Source organism: Alexandromys fortis, unplaced genomic scaffold, assembly GCF_014885135.2.
Source record: "Alexandromys fortis isolate MF-2015 unplaced genomic scaffold, M_Fortis_MF-2015_v1.1 scaffold_34, whole genome shotgun sequence".
NCBI classification, from domain to species: domain Eukaryota; kingdom Metazoa; phylum Chordata; class Mammalia; order Rodentia; family Cricetidae; genus Alexandromys; species Alexandromys fortis.
The window spans coordinates 12,529,835-12,537,831 of NW_026067933.1; positions in this window are offsets into that span (position 1 = coordinate 12,529,835).

The window sequence follows — 7,997 nt, forward strand, 5'->3', positions numbered from 1 at the left end:
GATCAGGTCTACTAGGCTTGGGCAGGTAGGAGAGCATGGCAGATTCCTGTTGCCATACAGGGAGATGTTTCCAGGCTGCACAGTGCTCTGTGAGGCAGATTTGGCTGTAACTCAGATAAAAAAAGGTTTATATGCTGTATGCTAATTCTATGAGTTGGACCGCTGAGCACAGCTCCTACCTGGCAGGCCCAGAGCTCACAGAAATGGTACATCCACCATTTTGAAATTGGAGAGAGGTGGAGCCAACATACAGAGCTGCTGAGCATTTTAAAAGCTCTTCGAGACAGTAGACAATTGCAGACAATGCAATAAGGACAGATTCAGGCATAAAAGACCTCTAAATGGATGACAATGTTGTATAAATGTATGTAGGCTTGGAAGAGGAAAGATAGAGTATACAGAGTCATAAAATAAAGTTAATGCCTTAAAGAAAAGGGTGAAGTCTTTAAAAAGACAGAGTTCAGATAATTATAGATAAAAGGAAGTATAAAATAAGCCATGTAAAAATGAAAAATTCACAGAGTCTGGATTCTGTATATTATTGTGTTTTCTTTAATTTTTTTTTATTTAGAAAAGGGAAAAAAAAGTTTCCGCCTCCTCCCAGCCTCCCATTTCCCTCCCCCTCCTCCCACCCTTCTCCCCCTCCCCCCAATCCTCTCCCCTTCCCCCCACTCCTCTCCCCCTCCCTCTCCAGTCCAAAGAGCAGTCAGACTTCCCTGCCCTGTGGAAAGTTCTTTAAATTTTTTGACTGTGAAGGAGCTAAGTACAAAAAGCCATTTCATTGTGTGGGCTGCTAAGCTAAACCAGCATGTGTATTTTAAAAGTATTATGACTTTAGAATTTGGATCTAAGGATACAATGCTTTGGAAAAGAGGTTCTTCTTTTGTTTTCATAGAAGATGAGAACCTGTGGATTGCCTCCAGGCAAATATGGTTTGATAGTCCATGCCCTCCTGAAAGGTAGCTGTGAATACCCGCAAAAACTTACTTTGCTCAACTGACAACTGAGATGAAGCTAGCATACAGGCTATACCACGAAATACCTGATTAACAGCGCCCCCATACCACAAAAAGAAGTCTGGAGAGAAATAACTATGCCCATATTCCCAAATATTATTTATAAATGTTTTACATTTAAAGGGGGATGTGATATAGATATGAATAATTTGCATTAATATAAATCTTGATTTATTGATACAGGTTTAAGGTCAATTTTGTTATATGTGTATATCTGATCTTGATTAAGGTATTGTGATCGTGTAGCTCGTTTAAAAATTTAATGTATAATTAAGAAATAACAGTTAATAGATAATCATCTATAATAGTCAAGTTTGTTGTCATATTAGTTACATTTTCTAGATGTGTATAGATATATTTCAGATAGGTGTTCTTCATATCTTTCAAAGTTTACAGAATATGGCATTTAAAATGTTTTAATAACTTAGGACTTTTCATGACAATGAGACATGTCTGCTCCTGACAGCACCAATCTACTTCAAGAGAAAGATGGGTATCAAAGAGTCTCCTGATGGAGTTTGCTAGCCATTTATGCAAGAAACTCTTCTTGCCTGGACTGCTTCACTGGACATGCAGAACCCACAGAGAGATGACAGCTGAACTTTTAAAGGTAAGATTATCCTTCACAGTTCCTGCTTCATGAACGAGTCTGCGGGACATTCTGCAGGACACAGAAGAAAGTGACTGAACTATCGTTGAAATTTCCTGCTTCATGGAAAAGTCTGCTGGATACTATGGGCCTGTAGGCTGAAGATGGATGTCCCAATGATACAGAATAACTTAGGGTGACTGTCCAGGCAGCGAGATGTCTCTGTCATTTCTAGTTTTGGAAGTTGCTTACAATGTACTTGAATAAAGAAACTTCCTTGGTGTTTTGATAGGGCAGAACTTAGTTAGGTGGGGAGGCAGAACTTAATTTTGGGAGGAAGAAAGAAGGGTCAGAGAAAGAACTGCCATGGAGCTGGTAGAATCAGACATACTGAATCTTTCCCAGTAAGCCACAACCTCATAGTGAACAGAGATTATTAGAAATGTGTTAAATCAAAATGTGAGAGTTAGCCAATAAGGTCTATACATAATGGGACAGTTAGTATTTAAATGAATACAATTTCTATGTGATTATTTCTGGTATGAGCTAACCAGGTGGGGCAGAACAAAAGGACTCTCTCTTACAACACTCTTTTATCCTCTGACTGTGGCAAAATGGTCAACATTTATCTAGTACTCTTACTCTGTGGGAAGAGGCATGCACTTATATATATGCACTTACATATACACTTATTCTATTGGTTGTCTTTATCGGCTATTCTCTGTTCAGTAAAATATTTCATTTTCATTACCAGCACAAAACCATTACAACATAAAATACCACAACTTGTCAGGAGAAATTATCAATGTCTACAACTTTACTTTGATCTATACTTTACAAAAGTATGTATATTCTTTAATAATATGTCACCGTTTTACTCAAAAATGCACTTTGTAATTTAATTAAACCCTTGCTTATTTGCTAGATAAATATTGCAGAACTTTCATTTTGAAAAATACTCATGTTATTTAACATGCATTCAACTAAGTATGCAGCTGAAGCCCCAAAACAATCCCACACTAGTTAAGAATTATGAATAATAAAAAAGGTTCTTTATTTAAAGGGAAAAACTTATAGATCCCCATCCCAAACAATAATTCTCTTGTCATAAACAGAAAACAGAGAGTCTAGCAGCCAGAATGCAGCTGGAAGCAAGAGAGAGAGGACAGGGTTCCCGCCCTTGCTTCCGCTTCTGCTGAGAAGGTATATTCTCTCCTGTTTGGGTGGAATATTCTATAAGTTCTGTTAAGTCTATTTGATTCATTTCATCTGTTAGTTCTCTTATTTCTCTGTTAAGTTTCTGTCTGGCTGACCTGTCCATTGGTGAGAGAGGAGTGTTGAAATCTCCTACTATTAGTGTGTGTGGTTTGATGTGTGATTTGAGTTGTAGTAATGTTTCTTTTACATAAGTGGGTGCTTTTATATTAGGGGCATAGATATTCAGGATTGAGACTTCATCTTGATGAATTATTCCTGTTATGAGTACAAAGTGTACTTCTCCATCGCTTCTGATTGATTTTAGCTTGAAATCAATTTTGTTAGATATTAGTATAGCCACACCCATTTGTTTCTAAGGTCCGTTTGATTGAAAAACCTTTTCCCAACCCTTTACTCTGAGGTAGTGTCTGTCTTTCAGGTTGTGGTGTGTTTCTTGTAAACATCAGAATGTTGTATCCTGTTGTATCCATTGTCATAACCTGTGCCTTTTTATAGGTGTATTGAGGCCATTGATATTAAATGATATTAATGACCACTGGTTGTTAACTCTGGTTATTCTTTTGGTGGTAGTGTTTGTGTGTTTCCCTTCTTTGAGTTGTGTTGGTGGAGGATTGTCAGATGTCTGTGCTATTGTGGGTGTTTTTTGGCTTCTCTGGATTGAAGTTTTCCTTCTAGTACTTCCTGTAAGGCTCGGTTTGTAGATATGTATTGTTTAAATCTGTTTTTGTCATGTAATATCTTGTTTTCTCCATCGATGGTGAAAGAAAGCATTACTGGGCTTGCAACCATGGTCTCTTAGTGTCTGTTGCACATCTGTCCAAAACCTTCTGGCTTTCATAGTTTCCATTGAGAAGTCAGGTGTAATTCTGATAGGTTTCCCTTCATATGTTACTTGACCTTTTTCCTTTGCAGCTCTTAATATTCTTTTTTTATTGTGTATGTTTTGTGTTTTGGTTATTATATAGTGAGGGGATTTTTTTATCCAGTCTATTTGGTGTTCTGTAAGCTTCTTGTACCTTCATAAGAATATCCTTCTTTAAGTTGGGAAAGTTTTCTTCTATAATTTTGTTGACTATATTTTCTAGGACTTTGAGCTGGAATTTGTCTCCTTCTTCTACCCCTATTATTCTTAGGTTTGTTCTTTTCATGGTGTCCCAGATTTCCTGGATGTTTTGTATTAAGAATTTGTTGGATTTGCTGTTTTCTTTGACCAATGAGTCTCTTTCCTCTAGTATCTTCAGAGCTTGAGAGTCTTTCTTCTATCTCTTGTATTCTGTTGGTTATACTTGTCTCTGTAGTTCCTGTTTATTTACCCACATTTTCCATATCTAGCCACCTCTTGGTTTGTGTTTTCTTTATTACCTCCATTTCAGTCTTCAACTCTTGAACTGTTTCCTTTACCTGTTTGATTGCTTTTGGGGGGGGGTGCTTGGGTATCTTTAAAAGATTTATTAATTTCTTTTAACATTTTGTTTGTCTTCTCTTCCATTTCTTTAGGGGATTTTAAGGGTCTCCATCATTTTCCTAAGGTTACATTTAAAGGTGATTTCTTCTACTTCTTCTGGGTCTTCTCTTCCATTTCTTTAAGGGATTTTAAGGGTCTCCATTATTTTCCTAAGGTTACATTTAAAGGTGATTTCTTCTACTTCTTCTGGGTTAGGATGCTCAAGTCTTCCTCTTATGTGTTTGCTGGATTCTGGTGTTATTATGTTGCTTTTCAGGATGTTGGAGGAATTCTTGCATTGGTGCATGCCCACCTTTTCCTTTAAATAAGGGCAACAGAGTTGTGGGATCTTGGTCCAATCTTTGCTGTGACTGACTGTGTGCTTGGGAGTTTTTCTTGGTCTGGCTTCTCTTAGGTCCCCTCAGCACTGGAGCAGGCTCTCAGATCCCCTCTGCCCTGATGCAGGCTGTGCTGGGGGACCTAAGGACCCCACAGATGGTGGCAGGGTAGAATGGGGGTAAAGAAAACCTGCATCTGGGAATATGCCCTGCTGGATGGCCAGAAAAACTCAGGGCTGGAGGGAGCCTGGATTCAGCTCCCCAAGACTGGTCACCCACTCACCTCTCTGGATCCCCTCAGCATGAAAGCCAGATTCCACGGACCTTGTAGAAAATAAAAGACAGGTTTGTGGGGCAGGGTGGGATAAGTATAAAGATACCCCTGCAGCAGAAACACTCCCCACTGACTCCCTGGAACCCTCAGCCTGAAGCAGGCTGAGTTAGTGGATCCAAGGACCCCACAAATGAAAATGAATGCTTGGAGGCAGGGTGGAATGGGGTAAAGAAAACCAGCAGCCAGTGGTTATTCATCTTAATCACTCAAATAGACATTCTTTTACTTTGCAATTCATAACTTTTGTAGTTTTAGAGGGAAAGATTTACTTTCTATTATAAAAACATTCTCCTATGTTATCTTGTTGTTGGAACTGAAAATTATCACAATGAAACAATACTGAAAGATATATTGTTTGCCTTAGTGGCTTTCAACTTTGCCACAAGATAAAGATACTGGGTGAGCTTTTAAATTCTTGATAATCTTGATGTTGTTGTTGTATCTCAACCAACTAGTTCAGTCTGTTTGTTTGGTGCCTAGACATTAGCATTTTTAAATGGTGTAGAGAGTATTTATGAAGCATAGGTGGGTGCATGATGGACAGCAATGTAGGGTACAGAATAGGTTACAGAGTGAAGTAGGGTGAGTCACATGAATTAATGCCACTATACTTACAAAATTTGGAGTCTAAAGGGAATAATTAAATTCACTTCTTGAAAGAGTGGTTAAGTGGACCCTGTACCTCACCTACCTCACCTGGGTAGCAAAGTAGAGCTGACCCTGTTGATGAAGGTGCCAGTGTGGGACAGCTGTCCCAGTTACTCATGGATCAGGTGTAGGCATGGGGAGGGGAGAGAAATGCATCCCCTTCACATCAAGGCACATCAACACCTTAGGCCTTTGGGAGAGCTGGTGCTGAGGTCATAGGAGCTGGAGTGTTGTTCCTGCTCCCCACCAGCAGCAACACTCCGGAGAGCAGGTCCTCCACCTTGCCTGGGCAGTACAATAGAACTGACCCTATTGTTAGAGGTGTGGGTAAGCAAGCACTGAAATTATTAGTATGACCTCATTACTCATCTGTCATGTGGCAGTATGGGTAGGGGAGAGAACCCCTGCTTTGCATGTCAACTCCTGAGGCAGGTGGAAGAACTGGCCCTGAGCAACACAGGGAGCTGGTCTGGAAAGTGCAGGTGTAAAATAATGGACTCTGAGGATGTGAAAGCAGGAGAATTGGCTCTGCCCCTTGCTCATCCCTACAAGGGATGAACTACCCAGGACAATACTGGAGAGCTTTCCCTGGTGGTTAAGTCAGGGGAGAGCTCATGGACTGACAAACCCTAAAACTACCCAGGCCCAGAACTAAGGTTATATGTTGGCCCACTCCAACATCCAACCCATCTGTGATTTCTTGGAGCAAATGAAGGAACTGGGGCCCAAAGCTGCAGGATATTTCCAGGAATAGTCCCAAGGAGGGTCCAGCATCATTGATGGTGTAGCAGAAACCTGGGGCCTTGAACCAAACCAATGATTCTTTGTGGTGAAAGCCTGTATGTAAAGATGTATGGATAAAGGTGTTTACTGTGTTGTTCACTGTGTCATACAGCTACTTCCATGATATTTTCCCCTTCATCCTTTTCCCCCAATTTTTTCTCTTAAATTTTATTTTTTTTTGGGGGGGGGACAGGGAAGCAGGGCATTGCAGGGACACAGGGCAGATATTACAGAGTTCTAAGTCTAATACAAAACTATCTACAATAAGAACAAATATCAAGTAAAAAATTAGAATTATAACCAGAATAAACAATATCAAGCAAGAAACATGCAAAATGCTTTAATAGTTATCCCTTTCTAAGAAGTCTAAGTCTTCTATTAGAAATGGCTTGGCTAAGTCATGAGAGGAAAGTAACTATGGCGATTGAATTTTCAACTCTATCAAAGACCTGAAAAAGGAAATAATATTACTTGACTAAACAGGAAGTGCAATCAAGCAACTTCTAAAAGGTGCAATAAATGACAGAGAAACTGACTACTTGACCAATAATCCAAAGTCTCATTTGCAACAGCATTGGAGCCAACAACTTCGGTTAAGGCCTACAGTAACAGACAGACCATTTTCACAGGCAGAAAAAAAATTCAAAACCAGCTCACCCTTTATTGGCAAGGTTTGGCAGTCTTTTTTCTTGTATCCTACTTCTCCAGTCTGGACACCATACATTTTGTCAGTGGTTGGTCGAGGCATGGCCAGTTCTTTGGCCAAAGGACAGTTTTGCCTAGGAGAAAACAAATTCCAAGTAGAGTCTCTCCCGTGCACAACATTCTTTCAGGAATTGATTTTTGCTGCCAGGAACAATCATGACTTCTGTCAACAGAATCCTAAGTCATGTAAATGCCATATTCTACAATTCTTTGAAGTAGTTGAAGATTATCTATCTATGCAGAATACAATTTCTATGTATCTAAAGAACCTGATTAGTCTAACTATAAGTATGATAAACATGGTAGTGAGGAGGCGAGCAGGCCTGCTTTTCATCCCGCCCAGCTCCCACATGGTTAATTTTACACCTGGAATAACAACACACAAATTGTATTCATTTAAACACTGCCTGGTCAGATAGTCCTAGCCTCTTATTGGCTAATTCTCACATCTTGATTAACCCATTTCTAATAATCTGTGTAGCACCACCTGGTGGTGACTTACCGGGAAAGATTTGACATGTCTGACCTGGCGGCTGGATCCATGACGTCTGACCAACTATGCTTTCTTTCTCCCAACATTCTGTTCTGTCTACTCCACTTATCTAAATCATGCCCTATCAAAAAGCCAAGGCAGTTTCTTTATTAACCAATGAGAGTAACACATAGACAGATGACCCTCCTCCATCAGATGACTATTGACCTATAATTCTTAATACTTAATACATTAATAGCTTAATGACTAAGACTTTATATTAGAATATTAAACAATCTTTAAACAACTGTGCAACAAATAAGGATAATACCCTTACAATGTAAACAGTATATAAGAATCTTGATCAGAGGCAGAATTATATAATACAATATGATTAATATATCCTAAAATTGTATCAATATACAAAATGTCTTAAATAGAAGTCGGAGC